The sequence below is a fragment of the Petaurus breviceps genome, unplaced genomic scaffold (assembly GCF_028583685.1).
Source record: "Petaurus breviceps papuanus isolate PSGF00001 unplaced genomic scaffold, PetGlider_PUasm1.0 90919, whole genome shotgun sequence".
Lineage (NCBI taxonomy): Eukaryota > Metazoa > Chordata > Mammalia > Diprotodontia > Petauridae > Petaurus > Petaurus breviceps.
Genome location: NW_027187378.1, coordinates 4,508,909 through 4,533,561, shown reverse-complemented (window position 1 = coordinate 4,533,561; position 24,653 = coordinate 4,508,909). Strand labels below are relative to the sequence as shown.

Below are 24,653 nucleotides of genomic sequence, written 5' to 3'. Positions count from 1 at the left end.
ACATAGTTTGAACATTTGGGATAGAAATATCTCTAGATTTTGTTTCTTTTGTCCTACTGTAATTTTGCTTTGCTCATAGAACACAGAACCTTCTTTGATGTGGGGATGCCATGTTGGGTGGTTCTGTGCTACTGTTTCCTATGTGGCACAATTGATACTAAAGTTCTTCAGAGAGACCTTGAGAGTGTCATTGTACTACTTCTTCTGACCTCCATTTGGGCGCTTGCCTTATCCGAGTTATCTGTAAAAGAGTCTGTTTAGGTAAAAATAACTTTGGCATTCAAGCTACGTGGCCTTTGGAGTTGCATTCTCTGCAGTAGAGTTTGAATGCTTGGCAGTTCAATTCAAGAGGAACCTAGTGTTGAGTATCTTATTTTGCCAGGTAATCTTCAGAATTTTCCCAAGACAGTTCAAAGGGCAGCAGTGCAGTTTCCTGGCATGGCGCTGGTTAGACTATCCCAGTTTCACAGGCATATGAGGACAGCACAGTGGCTCTGGAGACCTTTAGTTTTGGAGGCAGCCAAATACATCTTTTCTCCTGCACTTTCTTTCAGAGCCTTCTAAATGCCAACTTAGTTCTGTCATCAACCTCATCAGTTGTGTGGTCATCATTGGAAGGTATATGGCCAATATAAGTAAACTTATCCACAACGTTCAAAATTTCTTCATTTGCTGCAACCAGAGGTTCTATGCATACATGGTACAGAGCTAGCTGGTGGAGAACCTCTGTTTTTTTGGTGTTGATTGTCAGGCCAAAATTAGCACAGGTCACAGAGAATAGATCCATATACTCTGTTATGTCTCAGCCTCAGTAAGGATGCCTCATGTGACAAACTTTTGGGAGACAATAGACAAGAGTGCCATAGGACAGATAAGCATGACTGGGTTGTAATTTACATCATTGGAGGAAACTTCCAAAATGATTAGATCACATATCCACTTGAAGATTAGTAATGATATTTTTTGTGAGAAAAATGTGACTAATTGCTTTGTTATTTTTGAAAATCTTAATTTACCACCTGACAGGTGATAGAGATTAGCAATGATAAATACATTTTTGGACATAGTCAATGTTTGTATTTGTTTTGCTTTACTATGTTTATTTGTCACAAGGGATAATTTTGTTTAACTTGGGAGGAGAATTTAGTGGGGAGTGTGGAGAAAGGGCAAATAGTAATGACATGCTTTGTCTTCAGCCTTTCTATCCACTGCACTTAGCACAGTACCTGACACATAGGCATTTAATACATTCTTCAGAACTTGTTGATATGTCAGAAAAAGAAGAAAAAAAAATGTAAATTAAAAAAAAAGAACAGAAAGGTATGTGTTGAACTCTTTTTTTTTGGTTCAGATGGAGTGAGATTATGAAAAAATTCTGGCTACCTTCCATTTAAAAATATTTTCATGCACTTCATTTATATGAAATAACTTCTTCCCTCTTCTTCCTGATACCTCCTTCCCTATTGTATCCCCTTTCTCTTACCGTGAAAACGGAAACAAACTACACCCAGGCTTTTTATTCCTTTTATTTAACTCTTTCTGACTCTATTGAAGGTATTAATTTTCTTATCTTTTTCTCTTCTTCCCCCTAATACATTTTATTTTAACCACTTAATCATTGTTCAGCCCCTCCCAATTGCTTCCCCAAATTTTCAGTTTCCCTTGACTCCTGTTTACATTTCAAAGTTTCTACTCAGTTCTGCCCTTTTTTCCAAGACTGCTTGAAAAGTCTCTATTCTAATAAGTGTCCATTATTAATTTTTTTATTCTTAACAAACACCAAAAAAAGGAATATTTCCATATACAGAGCAGAGCACAAAATGATTCTGCTCCCAGTTTCTGTTCTGACAACCCTGGTCAGTGATTTGGCTTCAGGTCCCTGATTACTGGAGCTTGAACTGTTTTAAGTCTCCTTTTTAAGTGCTTCATTTGCTCCCTCTGTTTATAGGAGCTTATGCTGGCTTCCTTGCCAAGGCTGGATTAGGGAAGGCTTATCTTGGTTTTAGAGTCATTAACTTTGAAATGACAAAGGGATATATGTAGAAATGCCCAGCAGACAGAGATGAAGGATTGAAGCTTAGGAGAGGTTAGAGCTTGATATCATAGTCATAGGATTTCAGAGTTTGAAGATATTTCAGTGGCTATCTTGTTTAGTAACTTATACCTGGAAAAAAAAATAATTCCATGGACAATACACTTTACAACTGGTCATTCAACTTTTGCTTAAAACCTCCATTGGTGAGTAATCCACTACCTCCCAATTCAACCCATTCCAGCATTTGGTAGCTCAATTAGAATTACAGTTATCTAACAGTTAGAACATTTTCCCTTGAATCATAAGTAAATTTGCCCCTTTTTGTCTGTTTCTCATTTTTCCTAGATCTTACCTAGAAGCCTAACCCCATATTCATTGATAGCCTTTCAAATACTGAAGATAGTTGTCGTATCTAGATTCATTTGTGTTATTAATGAATTGACAACAAAAATTGTGTTTTCTTTATAATCAAGAATTTATTAGTTTTTATTTGCTCATCAGTATGTAGACACTATTGCATTAAAATGCTAGTATTGAAAAATTTAAAAATTATGTAATTGCAATCCTTTTCTAAAACTATTATTCCAGTGACTTTCTTACTTCAAGTTTGGAGGCGTCTCCCTAAAAAAACGGTATAAAACATCAGTATCCTGAATACGGATAACATAGTAGGTATTTTACAAAGAAAAGTTCCTCTATTTCTGTATTTAATAAAACTACACTTGCTGTACACATTTTCCAGTCTTTAACATCACATTAAAAAGGTACTGGAAAAAAATTGTATCACTACTACCAAAGATAAGAGTGTCATAGATATCAAGTATCAAATCAAATCTTTAAAATTCCTGGATACAACTCCAAATTGCTATCTATTCTTAATATAGTATAAAAACTGCCTATGGAATTTTAAATATATGTATAAGACAGTCAACACCTTCCTAATTCTATTAATCTGCAGGTGTATTTTTAAAATAACAACAACAAACCAGTACATGATTTCACATCTTTAATTAGGACTCTGAATAAAGTCACTTTAGATGGTTTACACTTAGATGTTAGGTTTTCAAAAAATTAAATTGATGAGGTGGGATTAAATCCTTCTTAAGTTGTATTTCTAGAGGTAATAAAAAACTTGCATTTACAAAATAGTTGATAAAAATAGTCTTCTGAATTGTACAAGAAAGGAGGTAACAAGGACAACTGTTAAAACACTGGGTGTAAGATGTTAAGATTTGGCTTCTTTAGTGCCTGTTGAATCAGAGACTGGGACCCCTTCATTTTTAATTTCTTAATTTTCTAGACAAGTCATCTTTACTCTCTCCTTCCTTAGTTACTTCTTGTTTTTCTTTTGACCCTTTTTTTCCTGTTGTTTGAAATTTTTGGTTGTCAGATTTATCCTTCCCTGCAGTCTTTTTTGAGCTTTAGTTAAACCTTTGCAAGGACCAGTTTAGCTGTCAGTCTTGCACCTCTGTGTAATGGTAGTCTGGGAAGAAAGTCCACTACAGAGACCTTATATTATAAAGCAGGACTCTTGGGCTGTGACATTCCTCCTCCTTCAGCCTATGCTGCTAGATGGGACCAGATACCACAGTCCGAATTGTTGGAGAGAAAATACATAAATAGGGAAGAGAAGGAAGTTGAGACCTGACCTTTAGGTTATACCTACATTAGAATGGGTGGAGAAGAGAAGCCAGGAAAGGAGACAGAGAATAGGTAATTTCAGTAGATGGGTATAGGAATATCAACAATAGTGCAACTAATAATAGCCCCCAGAAAAGGGGATAACAAATGAGATGAGACCATTGGAGTGAGAAGAGAGCCAGTAAGAACAGTCCACCTTTAAAAAGATTTTGGTAAAGTAACTAAAGAACATATTATTATGTTTATGGAAGAAGAGGGAAAAATAATCATAACTTTAAAAATCTCAATATTAGAGATAGATGAAGAAAATTATAAATCTAACTCAAACTTTTAAAATGAATGCATTAAACAATACAATAAAATGAGAAAAATGTGACACATTATATAAAAAAGAAAAACCCTACAATTTGTTGTTTACAAGAAACATTAAAAAGCAAAGACATACACAAAATAAAACTAAGGGGATGGAAATTTTTTGAAATTTCTATCAAACTTTTAAAGAACAGTTAGTCTGCATACTTCACAAATTATTCTAAAAAATTGAGAAAGAAAACACTACCAGAATCCTTTTATGAGACATAGAGTCCCAGTACCTAAACCTGGGAAAGATAAGGGAAGAAAACTATCAGTCAATATCATTAATTAACATTGACTAAAAAAAATATTTTTTTAATTCTATCAGTCTACAGGTATTTACCCAAGAAATGTCATTATTATCAGGTGGGATATACCAGGTATGCAAGAATGATTCAACATTAGGAAAACAATCATAATAATTATATTACAAAACCAAAACATTCAAACCACTTGATCATCTCAATTGAGATAGAAAATCCTTTGACAAAATACAACACTTTTACGTGAAAAGCTCTACAAAATATAGGTGTAGATTTCATAGAGGGAACTTTTTATTATTAAAATCCTCTATCTAAAACCAAAAGAATCATCAAATACAATGGAGATAAACTACAACCTTTTCCAAGAAATATGAGAGTAAAGCTAATTCCCTCCCCTCACACATACACTATTATTTGATATACTCCTGGAAATGCTAGGAAAAGCAATATAACAAGAGAAATAAATTAAAGGCATAAAGATGAGTACAGAAGAGATAAAGGTATCCCTGTTTATTGATAATATGATGGTTTATTTGGAAAATCCTTGGGAATCATCAAAGATACTATTTGAGACAATAAGTTTAGCAGCAAAATAAATACTAAAAAATCATCAGCATTTCTGTATAATAATAACAGAATCCAAGAAGCAATAATAGAAATAGAAATCCCATTCTAAATAAATACAAAGCGCATAAAATACACGGAGATGGACCTCCCAAAGCACACAGAAAATTTGTATTGATTCACTCCAAAGGATTCTTTAAAGAAATAAAAAACCACTAAGATGCTAGAGGCTTATTTAGTACTAATGGCCAGTATAATCAAAAAGACAATATTACTAAAGTTAGTTTGTACTTTTAATGCTAAACCAATCAAATTACCAAGAATACTTTATAGAACTAGATAAAATAATAAAATTCATTTGGAAAAACAAAAGAAGTAGAATATCAAGGGAAATGATGAATATGATGGTAGGGATGAAAGGGGAACACCACTTCTGTACCTCAGCTATATTGCAAAGTATGAAATCATCTAGTGACCAAACCTTTTGGTATTGGTTAAAGAATAGAGGAATAGATCAGTGGAAAAGACAAGACAAGGGAGATTCAGAAACAATAGAACTCAATAATGTAGTGTTTGATAAGGTGGAAAACATAAATGACCTGAAGAAAAACTGATGAAAACTGCTCAGAAAAACTATATAGCAGTCTTGTAGAAATTAGGCCACGACCAACACCTTATACTATATTTCATAATAAATTCTGAATGGATGCATGTCTTTAATATTAAAAATCATGGCATAATAAAATTAGAAGAGTAACAGACTATATGCCACTCAGTTTTGGGTAGAATATGTATTCTTAACTGAATAAATAGAAGCAATTATAAAAGATAAAATAGCTTTATTTGAAACTGAAAAGCTTCTGTACAGACAAAATTATCATGTCTAAGATAAGGGAAGTGGTTGGATGGGAAAAAATATTTATATCAACATTCTCAGGTAAGGATTTGATATCCAAGATGTGTAAAAATTAATAAACATGCATGATGAATAGCCATTCCCCAGTAGGTTAGTGGTCAAAATATATGAACAAACAATTCTCAGATAACCTGCAAAGTATTCCCAACGAGTGAGATGTGTCTGGTGAAGACTTCCCAGAAATAGCATCCTGGCTTATCTAAGAGAAGTACAAAACCTGGGCCCCCCTCTCTCCTTCCTTTTTGTCCTCCTTTTCCTGGCACCTGTCTCCTTTAAAAAAAAAAAAGTCTCTGTAAAACCCATTCTCTCCAGACGAAAAAAACGATCTAGCTTTTTGCTCCGCCTACCAGTTGCCTCAAGACAAGCAAGGCTCCTAGGCTCCCAGGCAATGAGAGCAAGATGGGCTAGACTAGGCAGCGAGAACAGGTGCAGCTAACTCTTCTTTCCCAACCAATGGGAGAGAAGAATAGTCCTAAATATAAACTCATCTCTTAGCCAACGAGAGAAGAGAATAAGGGCTAGAGAAACATGTGCTCCTGGCCTCCTAGACTTAGGCACCGAACTACTGGCCACACCTCCTAACCAATAAGGATGAGAATTACCCCGCCAGTGGGAGGATCCTGCCCCCTCACCAATAGGAGGCAAGACTGTCCAAGCCCTTCCCCCTCTGTCCTTGAGATTGTGAGCCCTCCCCTCATACAATGGGAACAGAGAGGGGAGGGACAGAGAGAGAAACTCGATCCTAGCCAGGTGACCTTATCAGTTAAACTTTCCTGTTCATCACAAGCCTGCTTCTAACTTTCTTTCTTTGGGTAAGTGGTGCATTCTGTCCCACACACCAACAATATGACAAATACTCTAAATCACTAATAATAAGAGAAGTTAAAACAACCCTAAGGTTTTATCTTACATTCTTCAAGTTGGCAAAAATGACAAAAACATAACTACAGTGAATTTTTAAGGGGTTGTGGAAGAGTAGGCATGATAGGAGATGTGAAAAGGTGCAGCCATTTTGGAAAGCAAATTAGAATTATGTAAATAAAGTGACTAAGACGTCCAAACCCTTTGTACCAAAGAATACATTATTCCATTACTGAATTTATACCCCAAGGAATCCATAGGTAAGAAAGTTCTTATACACTCAAAAGTATTTATAGGAGCACTTGATAGCTAAGAATTGAAAACAAAATAGATGCTCATCAACTGGGGAATGGGTAAACAAACTTTGGTTCATGGATATAATGAAGTATTACTATGTTGCAAGAAATGATGTCTGTGATTAATATAGAGAAGTGTGGAAAGATGTGTATGAACATAGGGCAGTAAACAGATCTAAGAAAATAATTTGAATAGTAACTATAACAATGTAAATGTAAAGAATACCAAAAAATGCACCAGAAAAATGAAAAGTAGATTAATGAAATTATAAAGATCAAGAAGGACTGATCGAAGAGATGTGAGAACACACTCCCAACCTAACCCTTGGAGGTGGAAAGTCCATAGATCTTTCATATTGCACATATTGTTGAGCCTTTCCAGTGTATCAGTTAGGCTGTAGTTTTTATTTTCCTCTCTATTAAAAAAAATACTTTTTATTATATGGGATTGTCTTTTAAGAGGTGAAAGGGAAGAAGAGACTTGGGATAACTATGGTGACATAAGAAACAGAAAATATAAATAAAAGCTCATTAAATATACATATTCTATATCTTAACATCTATTTGGGTTTTATTATTTTAAAATTAAATGGATATTTTAAAAGCATAAGTTTTAATTTCTGATTCAATATTATTATGACACACATGAACAAAAGATCTTTGGGGCATTTAACAATTTTTTTTTCTCAATTTTTGAAAATATGAAGGGACCTTGACATCAAAATGTTTGAGAAATGCTCTCTTGACAGTGTGACTTTTTTTGGCCTTATCTGAAACTGTAATTGTCATTCCCATTTTTATGGAATCACCTGATGCATGGTTAAGTTTTTTCCTATCTTCTCATTTTCATTACATTTGTGTCTTTTTTTAAAGATGTTTTTTATGTTTTGGGGTTTCTTTTGCTTTTTGGAGGGGGAAGGGCAATTGGGGTTAAGTGACTTGCCCAAGGTCACACAGCTAGTAAGTGCTAAGTGTCTGAGGCTACATTTGAATTCAGGTCCTCCTGAATCCAGGGCCAGTGCTCTATTCACTGCGCCACCTACCCACTCCAATATTTTTTATATATAGCAAATTATTACATCTTATTTTCTCATCCGTTCTGACATTTTGTTTAATTCATTCACATTCAAGGTTATGATTGTTAGTTCTGCATTTTCTTCCATTTATGAATGATTTCTCTTAAATTGATATAAAGTCACATTTCCTTGAGAACATTTTAATTTTATTAAAAAATTTCTGTCATAGTACATATTAGGATAGATTCCCTTTTCTAGTCATGTTGATGAGGTGCAGGCTCTGGGAATCCCCTTGAGCTCTCCTTGAATCTTTGAGGTGTAGGCCTTGGGACCCCGCCCCCCCTTGAACTCTGATTAAATCATCCCATTTGATGAGGCATTTGCATAAGGCCATAAGCCTTACATTGTGGCTGAGCCCAGACCTCTGTTATTAGCCTAGCCCTCCATTATCCGTCTGCTTCCCACCCTTGAGCCTATCAGAATATCAATCCACCCTTGAACTGGCCTAGCCCACCATAGTCTGTAGCCTCCAGCAACTTCCCACCCTTGATCACTCATTGAGCTCATCTGACTTCTCCTGAAGACCCTCCTCAAACTCCTCCTCTAGACCACCCCTAGATTCCTTCTACAATGTTCTGTATATAAGATCCCATCTCCCTTCATGTGGGTGAGAGTGCCATCTGTGTCCAAAACAAGCGAACTTTTAATAAATTTTACTTCTCTTTGGCTGAGAAGATTTGAGTCGAATTCATTTGGCAGGACCCAGCATGTTAGTATTTTGGGGTCTCCAGAGCAACCCTAACCCTCTTCAATGTAGGTCTTTTGTTTATATTGGGTAATATCCTGGTGATTTGCATTAATTAATGACTTCTTTATTCTCCACTCTCTAGCTTTTGTTGTTGTTCTTCAGTCTTTTTTAGTCATGTCTGACTCTCAGTGATTCTTTGTGACCCCATTTAGAGTTTTCTTGGCAAAGACACTGGAGTGGTCATTTCCTTCTCTACCTTATTTTACAGATGAGGAAACTAAGGCAAACAGAATTAAATGACTTGCTTAGGGTCACACAGTTATGTATCTGAGGCCCCATTTGAATTCAGGTGGGTCTTTCTGACTCCAAGCCTGGCACTCTATCCACTGTACCACCCATCTGGTGTACTGTGTTAAATAAGGGAAACAAAATTCCTCAATGAACTCATTTTCACCCAACCAAGCCCTGAATTTCAACTGTTTTGTTTAGAGGATTAAAATATAGAAGATTGTTACCTATTCAAATTTATTGACTTTCTACAATTTTCAAGGTGCCTGTTTTCTGAATCATAAAGATGATTCATAGCTTTGCCTGGAGGTATCCAGTGGGCATTCATTGCCCTTCTCACTTATGCAGCAGGTAAGCAAATAATATTTCTTCTCAAAACAAAGACCAGTATGCAAATTATTGCCTATAACCTATCCTGGTATCCTTGTATAGTTAGTTATTGTGACAAACCAGTCTGAAAATGGCCTTTAGCATTTTAAGTCCTTATTCAGACCACCTCTGGAATATTGTGTTCAGATCTGGCTAGGAAAGACATTTACAACTTGGATGGTGTCCAAAGAAGGATGGCCAGGATGTTGAAGGGCCTTAAGATTATTTGAGGATTTGTTGAAAAAAATGAGACTGTTACAGGGTACATGATAGCTTTTACATGACTAGAGATCAGATTTATTTTGCTTAACTTTGGGGGCAGAACCAGGAACACTGGCTGGAAGTTCTAAAGAACCAGATTTCTGTTGATATAAGGCAAATCTTTCTATCAGTCAAAGCTATATAAAGTAGAATAGACTTTTTGGAAATTATAACGGTTTGCCTTTAGTGATTTTCAAGCAGAAACTGGATGTTTACATTTTAATGGATTTAATAGAAGGGGATTTTCAGTCAGTTGTAATTTGGATTAGATGACTTCTGGTGGCTTAGATTTTCCACTGAGATTCTGTGATAGTGCACACTTGAACAGCCTGATTTTATTCAATAGCTATGTCATATGAACTGATTTAGGTTGTGCTTTAGTGTCCTGTTTGCACTGTTATTTTTTTCTTCTATCTACTCTGCTTATAATTATCTGCCTTGGAAAAATTAATTCAAATTGTAGTTGACTGATTCTTTCTCTTTTTTCTTTAATAAAAGAGTAAAAGACTCAAGTTTAGCAGTGCTTCCTGGTCAGGGAACCATAAAAATGAAGAGGGTTACCCATTAAGAGGGTTAGGGTTGCTCTGGAGACCCCAAAATACCAACACACCGGGTCCTGCCAAATGAATTCAACTCGAGTCTTCTCAGCCAAAGAAAAGTAAAATTTATTAAAAGTTTGCTTGCATTAGACACAGAGTAAGTCTGTGCTAGGTCATTCCATGAAGCTCTCCCTATTCTATGGCATTCTATGGTACTCTCACAAACATGTGTAATGGGAATGTAAATTTTGAAGATCTTCCCCACCCCTAGGCTAAAGTGCACCTGGAGCCTGGGGTGGGAGGCTTGTTTTTCAGTAGATACTTCTTGATTGGCCAGTGAGTCAATAAGGTTGTTACATTCTCTGAGCCAGGAGAAGGCTATATAAGCCCTGATGTGTAGCTTTGTTTTGGGGCTCACTTTGAGAAGTGTTCTGTGATTTGATATGGATTCTGGGAAGCTGTTGTCCAGAGCCCCCCAGCTTTGAAACCCAGATGTTGTTTGGTGTGGATGTAATGGTTGTACAGTTTGGAAATCTGTCTACTTGATCTGTTTTTGTCTTGATAATTCTGTCTGTATACTTTGAAGTTCGGGGTGCTGACCTTTTTCCCCTGAACTCTAGGTAAACGATACATATCTGACTGATTAAGCTTGTTAACCCAGATCCAAGAACCTGTGGTGGCAGCGACCCTGGGGAGGCTTGGGGTGCTTGCTGCTACAACATGAAAGACAAGATGGGGTCTTATATACAGAAGGTTGTGGGAGCAATCTAGGGGTGGTCTAGAGGAGAAGTTTGGGGAGGGTCTTCAGGAGGAGTTAATGAGGTCAATGAGTGATTAGGGTAGCTGGAGGTTACAGACAATGGTGGGCTAGGCCAGTTCAAGTGTGGGAAGTCTAGCAACAGATCTGCCTCATCAAATGGGATGATTCAATCAAGAGTCCAAGGGAGGATCCCAGAGCCTGAACCTCAAGGACTCAAGGAGAGCTTGAGGGGGCTCCCAGAGTCCATACCTCATCAGATAGAGTGTCTTATGTGTAAAAAACAACAAAGAGGCCAATGTCCTTGAATTCCAGAATATATGGAAGTCAGAAAATTTTAATAAGGTTGGAACGGTTTGAAGGTTATAAAGGACTTTAAAGCCCCAAAGAGAATTTTATATTTGAACCAAAATAGTATATTGAACAGGCATAGGTGGTGGGTTGCATGGTCAGAGAAATAGGACAATTGGCAATAGAATTGGATAGATAAAGTGAGAGATTTTTGAGGTTGGAGAGACATGGGCATATTTGTAGTTATCAGGCAAACAGGGACTAAAAATAAAGAGACTATAGATTAGTGAGAGGAAGGGAATGATAAAGGGGACTAGCTACTTGAAAAGATGGTATGGAAGGGGATCACTTTTGTGAGTAGACTTGTCAAGGAGAAGCATCACCTCTTTATGTGAGATGGGTAGGGGCCAGAATACAGGAAGGCATATGAGTAATATAAGATGAAGGAGTTCTCAGTGAAAGGTTTCATTTTTTTGTTGTTTTGTTTTTAGAGAAATATACAGCATTCTCAGTTAAGGAGATGGGGGGGGATATTGGAGGAGCTGGGTGGAATTTAAGGAAGGATGAAAAAGTTTAGGAAAAAACCCTCTATTTCAAGTGGGATAGTGAACTGATTACATAGATTTAAACTTACTGATTTGACCTACTTAGGTCACAGCTGAGACTATATAACATCAATTTGTAGTGGATCTAGTCAGCATGGTTTCAAGATTTTTCCTCAGCTCTTTTCAGCAGCAAGTAAAAGATAGTTAAGGAAGTATATGGTAAGAGAAATCCAAGACTGGAGCTTGGGAGAACAAAGCAATAGGGTAGGGGGACAGGGAACTTAAGAATGAGGGATAATGTAGAACTGAACTAGCTCATCAAGGGTTGGTAGGGAGAGTAAGTAGTGCAGGAGTAATGGCCAACTGAGGTGTGGGGGAACTGGACATCATGGCGTAGAAGAAGATCAAGGTTAGGGGTAATGAGGCAGAGAAAAGATGAAAAGGTTATCATCAAATAAAGGAATTTCATAGTTCATGAAAATCTAAATAGAACATTTGTGAATGGTGGCAAGATCAATGGCATGCCAGCTCTGTGTGTAGCTGAGGAGGGGTGGGAGGATAGTGAATAAGGAATGAATGAAGTAAGGAACTGAGAAATAAGAATATTTGAAGGGATGTCAGTATGTATGTTGAAGTTGCCTGCTATGAGGGCAGGAGTTGAGGAGAGCTAGTACACTAGGTAATCAGGCGTGGAACTCATTGAAGGATGGAGGAGAGTATCTGGAAGGTTGGTAGATAACAGCTACCAGAGTCTTGACTGGGTTGTAAATATGTATTTCATGAACTTCAAGAAGGAGAGGTTACTGAATAACAGTGGTAGAGAGAAAGTCTTGAAAGGGCAGTGGGAAGCACGAGATGTTCTGAGTCCTCCCCATCAAGTCTTATAAGTAAAAGTCCAAGCAGAGGCAGAAAGGGTAGTCAGAGATTTTTTGTCATCAGATCTCTGTAATTCCTGGAAAATGGAAGGAGTTGGAAAAGTAGAGATGTAGTGTTAAAACAAGACTGTTAACTATGGAGCAGATATTTCAGAGAGCCCAGTGGGAAGGATGGGTAGAACTTGAGTGGGATGTTGTTGAAGGGGATAGAAATAAAGGTAGCAGACAACAGGGACAGGAAACAACTTGGAAGACAGACAAGATTTCAGAGTCACTGAGATGAGGAGAGTATGATTGAGGTAGGAGTATACTAACCACTGAAAAATGGGTTCAGGAATATCTTACTGGGGGTGGGAAGAAGGCTGCTGGTATGGAGGTGGGATAGGCTTGACATATTGTGGCTGAGACTTAGGATGATATGGCAGATGCAGACAAGCCAATTAGTTCATCCTGAGTTGGCCTCAGGGTGGAGTCATCCTTAGTGGGCCAAGACAGATGGTGTGGACTATATATATGTAGAATATCTCCTGGGTGTGCCCTCTCCTCAAGATTTTGGGTTGAGATTCCTGAAGTGGTGTGGAGCATGAATTCAGCTAGAGTCCCAGAGAGCTAATCTCATCCTTTTTTTCCCTCGCCATTAGCAGCTCAGAACTCTTAAGATATCATACCCTCAGTGAATGAGTGCTCAGCCATAACACACACCAAGAATAGCATCTTGCTCTCAGTACATATTTAGGGTTAAGTTGAGTCAGTTTGGTTCCCTCGATTTCATGAACATTGGATTCCCCCATCAATTGGTTATTCTCTACCATATGTGTGCAAAGTCCCTGTTCTACTCCCTTTATCCTGGTGCTTTTGTGTCAGAATCTCCTAAGGCAAAAATCCTTTTTACACTTTTGTTTCTACACCATATATCTTCTGACATCCCATTTTATTATACCTCTGGGCACTTCAAGTTGTAGCAAATAACTGGATGCCAAGTTTCACAAACAAGTAGACCTCACCAAAAAAAAGTCTCTGTTTATCTTAGTATGAAACTAGTATGGTATAAAAGTCTCTTTTATATTAAATCTGTTCACTTCATAGCCTTTCTACCTTTTGGTGATCTCATTTGCCACATTTTATTTTTTCTATCTTTACAAAATCTCTTGCATGCATTTTCTCCTCTTCATTTATACAGACATATTGTAAATGTTCATTGAATTGACTTGAATTTGGGGGCATAATTCCAGAAGAATTGGAACAGTTCACATTTCTACCAGTATTACACCATTCTTCCTGCAGACCCTCCAGATATGAAAAATTATCTTGTACAATTTTCTGTGTATTAGATAAAAAATCTTAGTTTTGTTTTCATTTGAATTTCTTTCATTTTTAGTGATTTGGAGCAGTTTTTCATCTAGTTTATTAATAGTTTCCCATTCTCTTGAAAACATTTATATATATATATATTATTTAAATTAATTTATGTATTTAATTTCCTATAAACTTGGATATCAGAAAAGTACTACATATTTATAAAGGGTATTTGATAGCAGAGTTTTTAAAGAATTAATTTGACAGTTACCCTCTTCATCCTAGTTGCACTGATTATTTCAGTCAACAAGCATTTATTAAGGAGTAATTGGGTGCCAGGCACTGGGCTAAGTGCTGAAGATTCAAAGAAAAGCAAAGAAAAGACTGCCTTGAAGAACTGTGCAACTGATGAGGGGGAAGAAGGAAAGTCTCTTGTAGAAGGTGGGCACTTGAGCTGAGTATTGAAGGACACCTTGGTTTCTAAGAAGTGGAGGTGCATTTTAATTTAACGAATATAGAATTATCATCTTAACTTTTATGATGTCTCCTGTCTCGTTTGGTTAAGAATTCTCTCCCTAGCCATAATTGAGAGATACTCCGAACTTGTTCGCCTCTATTATTTTTTCATTTTGTGATATATTTTCAGGTCACTTACCTATTTTGAATTTATGTTATATAAATTGCTGATCTTAACCCATTTTCTGTCAAACTGATTTTCATTTTTTTCAGTAATTCTTATCAAGTAGGAATTTCTTCCCTAAGAAGTTTATATTCACTGGTTCATCAGACACTGTATTGTTGATTTCCTTTGTTTCTGATTTTTGCTTTTCTAATTTATTCTAATGATTTACTTTTAAAAAATAGTATGAAACATTTTTGGTGATTATAGCTTTATAATATATTTTGATGTGTTTAAATGCTACTTATCCAATTCATTTCTTTAATTATTTACTTTTAGATTCTGGACCTTTTGTTATTCCAAATGAATTGTGTTATTATTTTGCATATTTACACAAATTACCCTCTTGGTAAATTTGGTTGTCATAACACTAAATCTCTACATTCACTTTCATAGTAAAATCACTCTTATTATATCAGCATGATCCAACCATAAGTAACAAATTTATATTTAAATCATTCTTAATTTCTTTAAAAAGTGTCTTGTAATTATATGCCTTGATAAATCAATTCCCAGGTATTTTTGTGTTCTACAGATATTTTGAGGGGAATTTCCCTTTTAATTGTTTCCTTCTGAAATTTCTTATTGCAATAATGCTAAATGATTTTTGATGCTTTATTGTAATTCTGCTACTTTACTGAAATTATTAATGGGTTAAACAAGGATTCTCTGGGTTTCTCTAGGTAAACCATTGTTTGCAAATAGGGAGAGTTTTATCTCCTTGCCAGTGTTTTTTCTTTTGTTTTCTTTTGTTACATTGTTACCACTAGAATTTCCATAATTAGGTCAGGTGATAGTGAGGGTTGGAAAAGATTGAATAAATTGTGGTATTTAAATTAACAGAATATTATTGTGCTAAAATAAATTATTAGTATGATGGACTAAAATAACTCTTGGAATTCTTATATGAACTGATTTGAATTGAAATGAGCAAAACCCAAGAAAACAATTTGTACTGTTACCACCATGATCTAACAGAAAACAAGATTGAAAAAATTCAGAACTCTGATCAAAGCAGTAAAACAATCAGGGCTTAAGGATGATGGAACATTCTTTTTTCCTCTTGGCAGAGAAATAATAGACCAGATGTACAGAAAGAGATACACGTTTATAGAATTAAATTGCATTGGGAAAGGCTTCCTGTAGAAGATGACATTTTAGTCACTAGAAGGAAGCCAGGAAGGCCAGAAGTAGAAATGAAAAAGGAGGATATTCCACACATGAGGGATAGACTAAAAAAATGCCTGGAACTGAGAGATGGAATAGCAAGGAGGAAAATGTCACTGGATTGGTAGGGAGTAAGTTTAAAGAAGATTGGAAAGGTTGGGGGTGGAGAGTAGGTAATGAAGGGTTTTGAATGCCAGGCAGAGGATTTAATATTTGATCCTGGAGGTAAAAGGGAGTCAACAGAGTTTATTGAGTAGGGGGATGACATGGTCAGACTTATGCTTTAGGAAAATCACTTTGGTGGCTGAATAGAAAATAGGTTGAAGTGGGGAGAGACTTGAGACAGGCAGATCCACCAACAGGGTATTGTAGTGCTGTGTAGTGAGATAAGGACCTCACCAGGGTGATGACAGTATCAGAGAAGAGAAGGGAACATATTCCAAGGTACTGGAAAAACAAAATCAACAACCTTGGCAAAAGATTGGATATGAAGATTATAGGATGACTGCAGATAGGGGGATTTACAAGGAATGGAACCACCTCTTTGTATGAGACAGAGGTGAAAGGGAATGTAGTGGCAGAAGGCACTGAAGTAATATGAAGTGAAGAAGGAGATCGGTTTTTATGTAAAATATGAAGCAAGGTTTTTAGCTGAGAAGGTGGGGGAAGGGAAAGCCATGGAAGATTTGAGGAGGGATGAAAGATTTGAAAAAGTAGCTGTGGTGAATTGATGATGGAGGTATAGTAGGAGTGTCTAGCACCAGTGAGGACCCAGTTGAGGTTATGAAAGATAAATTTATAGTTGACCAAGTAAAAATGGTTGTGATTTTCTCCACCTTGAAGTGTAGGATTGAAGGTTGAAAATTATGGGAATGATAAAATTGAAACTTGGCAAGCCTCAATGATAAGGGATTTAAGAGAAGAGGTTAGTGTAAATTTGAACTAGTTCACCAAGGGGTTAAGACTAGAAAAAGAAAGAGGGGCTAGTACAGAGGTGAGGGCCTAGGAAAGAACCATAAGGTTATGGGATTGAAGGTCAGGATGTGGGTGAAGAGTAGGATTTTGAAATTCTTGAGCCTGAAGATAGTACATTTGTGGGATGTAGCAAGATGAATGCCATGATCATCTTTGTGTGTGGCTAAAGTGAGGTTGGGGACTAGACCATGGGAAGTGAATAGGTTGGGCAACTGAGTGAAATTGAAAAATAAGTTAGGGTGTTTGAGAGAGAGTCAGTATATGTGTTTTAGTCCCTTAGAATGAGGGGGAGTAGAGAAAAATTGTGAACCAGGCATTGAATTCATTGAGGAAGGAAGCATAATGATCTGGAGGTCTGTAGACTTCTTACCAGGATTTTCATTGGGGTCGTAGATATGGATTGTACAAACCTAAAAGGAGGAGAGGTTGTTGAGTGATGGAGTTGGGGGAAGAAACTGGAAGTAGCAATGGGAGAGCAATGGGTACTCCAACTTCCTTGCCTTGACCAGTAAGCCAAAGGGATTGAGTAAAGGTGCAGCCATTACTAAAAAGGGGAAAACCAGGTTTCACTAATATTTAGAAGATGGAAAGAGTAGAAGAAAAGCGAATGAAGAGAGAAGGGAGAAGGAAGGAAGCATTTGTATAGTATCTGCTGTGTGCCAGGCATAGTGCTAAGCACTTTACAGATATCTTATTTAATCCTCAAAACAACCTTGCAAGGTGGGTGTTGTTGTTACCCTCATTTTATAGTTAAGGAAACTGAGGCAAACAGGTTAAGTGACTTAGCCAGGGTCACACAGCTACTAGTAAATATCTGGGGCCAGATTTGAACATGGTCTTCCCAACTCTAGGTCCAACACTATATTCACTGAACCACCTATCTGCCTATGCACCACTAGCTATCTATGTGCCCCTTAACTGCTTGTGAAGGGAATTTTGTTGCCTATGGAATAGACGTTTTTGAGGGCACAGTGGAAGGGGTGGGTAATGTTTGGTTGGGACTTTGGGGTGAAATTGACAGGGATTGAAATAAGGAATTGGGTTATGACAATGGAGAATGGAGTTGGGATGGTGACCTACAGGGATTCAGAATCTTTGGGATGTGTAGAATATGAAGAGTTGTGAGTTTGTTCATCACTAAGTATAAGGCATCATTTTTTCTCAGACAGATTTGGAGATTAGGCAGGAGACAAGTATAGTAAACAATGGACAGTACAGGGTTAGATGGGAGTTCCTATTTTACCTCTCTTCTTCCCCCTGGCTGAAGATGAAGTAGAAGATGGAAGTTCCTCTCCTTCTTGCCTTTGCTTTTCTTCCCCTTTCAGAAGACAGGTACAGGAGGAAATAAAAGTCCAGGTAATTTTTCCTATTCTCTGTTTTTATTTAACCTTGTTTATTTTTATTTTGGTAATTTAATTTTTCTATTTTTTCAATCAGATGAACTGAAGGTTTATTATTTTAATCTTTTAAAATATTTTCAGGGTTAAGTGACTTACCCAGGATCACACAGCTGGTAAGTGTCTGAGGCCAGATTTGAACTCAGGAAGATGAGTCTTTCTGACTCCAAACCCAGCATTCTATCCCCTACACCAAGATAGGGCAGAAGCTCACTTTTCAGAGCCTGGGTGTCCCAGGGGGTGGATTCCAAGAGTCCAGTGAAAGATAAGATAAGGGGGCGGAGCCAAGTTGGCGGAGTAGAAGCACAACCCTCCCTCGGCTCCGGCTTCCACCCTCCCCAATCCATGTAAAAAGGGGACTCTAAACAAACTTTGGAGCTGCAGAACCCACAAAATGACACAGAGAAGCTAACCTCCCGCTGAGGACAGCCCGGCAGGCCGGCAGGAATCGGCCACCGCAGCGCTCTGGGAGCCCAGCCCAGCACCACGCCGAGGCTTTAGCCCCAGGGTGGGCCTGACCAGCCACCTGCCAGAGGGACTCCAGATCAGCAGCAGCTGTGGCCGTTTCCAGATTTATCAATACATAGATGCGAAGGACAAGGTGAGAGGCCAGTGCAGTCTGGACTTTGGGACCCAGTAAGTGGGAGTGAGTGGCTTTTACCCCCCCAGGGCGAGAAACCGCTGAGACGCCAGCACAGCCTGCCAGTGCCACGTGGTGGCTTCAGCTCCTAGCCTGCAGAGTGTAGGGGGACAAAGCACCAGTCTGAGGGGTAATCGCTCTTGCTTTAACCTGCTTGGATCTGGATTGCAGTCTAGGGTGGAGGTCCTGGGGTGTGTGTCCAGCTTGCCAGAGCGTGTGGAGACCTCAGAGAGGGCACCCATCTAATACCTCCAGCAGCTGAGAAAACCCCAGCGTTTGGGATGAAAACTCCCCTGTCTGGTGGCAGAGTCCTACTGTGGCAAAAAGCCCAAAAGTCAAATCATTGAGCGGCAAAATGAGCAGGCAAAGGAAACAAAGCAGACAGAAGATTCCAACATTACACTCCTATTTTGGGGATAAGAAGGAGCAAGGCATGGAACAGGAGGAAATCAGTGAAGTCAGAACCCCTGCACCAAAAGCTTCAAAGGAAAATACAAGCTGGTTACAGGCCATAGAGGACCTTAAGAAGCAGATAAGAGAAGTGGAGGAAAAATTGGGAAGAGAAATGAGAACAATGCAAGAAAATTATGAAATGAGAGTCAACAGCCTGTCTGAAGAAAATAATACCTTAAAAAACAGACTGACTCAAATGGCAAAGGAGGCTCAAAAAGGCAATGAGGAGAAGAATGCCTTAAAAAGTCGAATTTGCCAAATGGAAAAAGAATCTCAAAAGCTCACTGAGGAGAATCATTGCTTCAGAATTAGATTGGAGCAAATGGAAGCTAATGACTTTATGAGAAATCAAGATGCTGTTAAACAGATCCAAACAAATGAAAGAATAGAAGGCAATGTGAAATATCTCATGGGAAAAACCACGGACCTGGAAAATAGATCCAGGAGAGATAATTTAAAAATTATTGGACTGCCTGAGAGCCATGACCAAAGTAAGAGCCTGGAAAGCATCCTCCAGGAAGTTCTCAAAGAAAACTGCCCTGATGTTTTAGAACCCGAGGGCAAAATAGAGGTTGAAAGAATCCACCAATCACCTCCTGAAAAAGATCCCAAAAAGAAAACTCCTAGGAATATTATAGCCAGGTTCCAGAATTCCCAGATTAAGGAGAGAATATTACAAGCAGCTAAGAAGAAACAATTTGAATATTGTGGAAACACAATCAGGATAACCCAGGATCTGGCAGCTTCTACACTGAGGGATCGAAGGGCCTGGAATGTGATATTCCGGAGGTCAAGGGAGCTGGGATTAAAACCAAGAGTCACCTACCCAGCAAAACTGAGTATCATATTTCAGGAAAAAATATGGTCATTCAGTGGAATACAGGACTTTCAAGCATTCTTGCTGAAAAAACCAGAGTTGAATAGAAAATTTGACATTCAGATACTAGAAGCAAGAGAAGCATGAGAAGGTAAACAGGGAAAAGAAATCATAAGGAACTTATCAAAGTTGAACTATTTTTTTTTTAAAGCAATCGGGGTTGAGTGGCTTGCCCAGGGTTGCATGGCCAGTTGTTGTTTCTGGGTGTGGTGCTGGGTGTCTGGGCCCGGATTTGATCTGGGTCGTCCCGGCACTGGGGCCGGTGCTCTTGCTCGCTGACCCACCTGGCCAAAGCTGAACTATTAACATTCCTACATGGAAAAACAATAATTGTAACTTATGAAACTTTTCTCAGTAGTTGAAGGGATTAGAAATATATATATATGTCTTTATATGAGGGTATGCGGGAATATGAATACATACGTGAATGTGTGTATATACGTTTACAGGTATACATAGATAGAGGGCACGGGACCAATTTAACAGGATGGGATGATACTTAAAAGGTGAAATTAAGAGGTGAGAGGAATATAATGAGAGGAGATGGGGAGAGACAGAGTGGGGCAAACTATCTCATAAAGAAGAGGCAAGGGAAAATGGTTACAATGGAGGGGAAGAATAGGAAGGCAAAAGGGAATGGGTCAACCTTATTCCTATTGAATCTGGCTTGAGGAGGGAGGGAAATACACACTAAATAGGGGATCTCACCCTCCAGGAGAATAGGGGGGGAAGGGGATGTGAGGGGGGATGATGGAAGGGAGGGCAGGTTGGTGGGGAGGGAAGTTGGAAGCACCCACTTTTGAAAAGGGACAGGATCAAAGTAGAGAATAGAACAAATGGGAGGTGGGATAGGAGGGAGGGAAATATAGTCAGTCTTTTACAATACATCTACTATGTTATTGTTTTGCATTAGTCGCACATGTACAACCTATACTGAACTGCTTGTCTCCCCAGTGGGGGTGGGTGGCAGGGGGGGAAGGGAATAAATCTGGAATTGAAAGTTTTAAAATCAAATATTCAAATATATATATGTGTGTGTGTGTATATATATATATATATATACTATTATTAATACCATCTTACATGTTATTAAGGAAAAAAAAAGATATACAGGCACTGAGGCATAGAGATCCACTGGAAAAGTTGAAATGGGTATGGGAGAAAATATGGGAGAGAGTAGATTGGAGGTGGGGATGTCATGTGGTACTGCTGTTTTGGGGGGATGGGTAGGGGAAAACGGGGAGAAAATTTGTAACTCAAAATCTGGCGGAAACTAATGATGTAAATCAGAAGTTAATAAAGCATTAAAAATAAACAGAAATAAAGAAAAGAAAAAAAAAGAAAGATAAGATAAGGATGATGGCTAGAATATGGGCAGCATTGGTATAGAGATGAGTTACTCATTACTACAACATCATTGTGAAGTCTACATTTGGAGGTGTATCTTTTGCTTATTTTCTGTATTCCAATTGCTATTTTTCATTATTTAATATTTTTTTTTACTTTGTTTAGCAATTTTGTCCATATTATAGAGTCAATTTTAGTTATGATACACAGTTTATTTCTTTCTTTTGGAGGGGGAAGGTAGGGCAATTGGGGTTAAGTGACTTGCCCAATGTTACACAGCTAGTTTTTTGTGTTAAGTGTCTGAGGTCGGACTTGAATTCAGGTCCTCTTGACTCCAGGGGCAGTGCTCTATTCACTGCGCCACTTAGCCACCCCACAGTTTATTTCTATAAGGTTTTTGGGTTGCAGAAGTTTGTGAAAAACAACTACCCTACCACCATGCCAATCACATAATTCATAAATATCTTTCCTATAAGTTGCGGCAGAGAGAGCCAGGTGAATTTATTTGTTTTCACATGTTGTACTTTACATGGACTTTTGTAGCTAGAGATGTAGGAATAGAAGAAAAGTGTCCAGTGATACCAAGTGAATAAACCAAATAACCCTATCATGTGAGACTATGGTATGGTGTATGCTAAAGCATTGCCTCACCACAGGAGGCAAGCAGGTAACTCTAGATAGCAGCAGGTTTAGTGAAGTGTGTGGCTAAGAGGACCCTCTGGCCAAGGACCACTAGTTGAAGGATTCATCCAGAGCACCAGTTTAATATCCTCTTCATACAAAGCTGTTCTGAGTTATTTCTTGGTCTTCTTTTATTCCTGGAGACCCATAAAACTGACTTCAGCTTGGGCACAATACAAAATGCAAGAGCCATTTAGTTAAACTGAAGGAGACAAAAAGTGGCTTTCAGTTGGGAAAGAGACAAACTTGCAGGATCTAACTGATGATTCCTTTTCTTGTGCAATTATTAAGAGTTGATCAGCAGGATGGCAGCTCGATATGTCCAGACTCACAAGTTTACCCCCTCCCTTCCACCCAATAAATCCTCTGCCTTTTTTTTTTTTTAATGAGACACAGACTGCCCAGGAATGTGCTTCCTGTTTTATCATTAATATTCCCTCACTCTTGCCAGACTTGTTTTTTTGTTTTTTGTTAATTTCTGATTCTCACTAGACACAAGGAATCCCTGTGTAGGAAGTGAATTTATGGCAAAACATATGCAGAAGCTTTCACTAAAATTTACTAATAAATTAGTTATTCACATTAACAATATAAATCTCTTTCTATGCTAGAAAATAGGTCTTTTTAGGGAGTCAGAAGAGACCATTAAGAATAAGAGCAGCATAGGGATTGGCCCTAGGATTTCTTTGGTAGAGAGAAATCCCAGAAGAGGAAATCCCTTCTTCCAATGTAGATTGGCATCTTCTTTGCATCTAATAATAGTCTTAAAGAATTGTCTGGAAAAACTAGCTGTGTAACCTTGGGCAAGTTACTTAACCCCAAATGCCCTTCAAAAAGCAAAAAAAAAAATTGTCTGGGGTATCAGTAAGTTGTCCAGACCCAGTATGTGTCAGAAACACATATTGTTTTTAATTGCTTCACAAAATTTCAGTTCTCTTTTCATAGCTAGATCTGCAATTACATCTGTATGTCATCCTGGGGGTCTTCCTGGGTTAGATCTCAACTAAGGCTTTAAAAAAAAAACACCCAACTTTATTGATTTTTTATACCACCTGCATTTCCCAATGGATCTCTTTCCCTAAGGTTATTTCTATATATTACTCTTGAATAAATCTTCTTTATTCTTTATAATTTTCTTATATAGAATGTATTCTAATATATATTAGATATAATATAGATTATATATATAATATAATAATATTCTTTATAAACTAAGAATCAGTTTTTGAAGCTCACAATAGCAGAGCACTTAGTCATAGAGCAGATCTTTGCATGGTTGATCTAACTGGGTGATTAAAATTGACCTAGAATATTTGGCTGATTAGTTTAAGTTGATCTATTGGTTAGACTGTAAGCAGCCAATCCTGTTTTATTACTTAGACCGAAGAAGACTCTCCCTTTGTTCCATATTGTAGAATTTATCACTGCATCTACAGGGCCATGACCATACTTAGTCTGAAGACTCATTTTGTTACAACCTAACAGATCCCACTTATATGTACAGTGTACCTGCTGTGGTAATTTTCCAGGTGTGACTTAATAAGATTCAAAAGTGTATATATAAAATTACTAACAGAAAACTAAACTTGACCCATTGCTCTGCTGAGAAGCATTTAGAAAGATATTTTAAAGGTACATTTGTTCCTGTCTAGGAATGGGCATGACTAGAATGGAAAAGTAATTAAAACAAGTTGAAACCATCTTTGACCTTATTCCAAGACTAGAGCAGTCAAGTAATTTGTTCAAAGGCTCACATTTAGGTCACATAAGTATTAGACCTAGGATTCACATTCAGGTCCTCTGACTCCCAGTCCAGTACTCTTTTCACTGTCCCATGCTACCTACAAAACCATATCTGTAAAAGTATTTCTTCTATGACATGCCCCACAAACTGGTCATCCAAGTGGGAAGAGGGGATTTCCTCTGCCCTCTGAGGCAGGCCATTGCACATAGGGATGCCTCTATTTGTTAGGAGCCTGAATTTGCGCCTTTGAAGCTTCTACCCATTGTTCCAATCTTACCCTCTCAGCAAGTCTGAATGTCAAATCAACAAGCGTTCATTAAACACCCAGACACAGTGCTAGGGGTTTTGGAATATAAAGACAAAAATGAAACAGTCCTTCCCTCTTCTTTTTCTTCCCCCTCACCCCCAGTCCTGAAACTTTATTCTATCAGAAGACGTAATATGTACATTTAAAACACACAAACACCATGTTCACATGTAATAAAGACTTATTAATTAAAAGTAAATATTTTGGGAGGAAAGCACTTAGAAACTATGATATAAGAAGGTTGCACTTACTAGAGAAGAGTTTTAGTAGAGTTTTGAAGGAAACAAGTTATAAGAGACAAGTGAAGTGAGAATGCATTTCAGACGTAGGGATCAGTTACTGGAAAGTCAGGGAGATAAGAGTTGGTAGGTCACATATGAAGAGCAACAAGGTCAGCTTGACTAGCAGACAATTGGAAGAGAAGAAATGCTTGGTAAAGTTGGAAATGTAGAATGGGGTCAAGTTATGAAG

The 24,653-nt window shown here is 37.8% G+C and overlaps 1 protein-coding gene across 1 annotated transcript in view; it reads right to left on the bottom strand.

Annotated features, from left to right (window-relative positions):
- The window catches only part of SPTLC3 (serine palmitoyltransferase long chain base subunit 3), a 192,712-nt gene that overhangs the window by 155,742 nt on the left and 12,317 nt on the right, over positions 1 to 24,653 (bottom strand). The gene's annotated exons all lie outside the window — the stretch shown is intronic.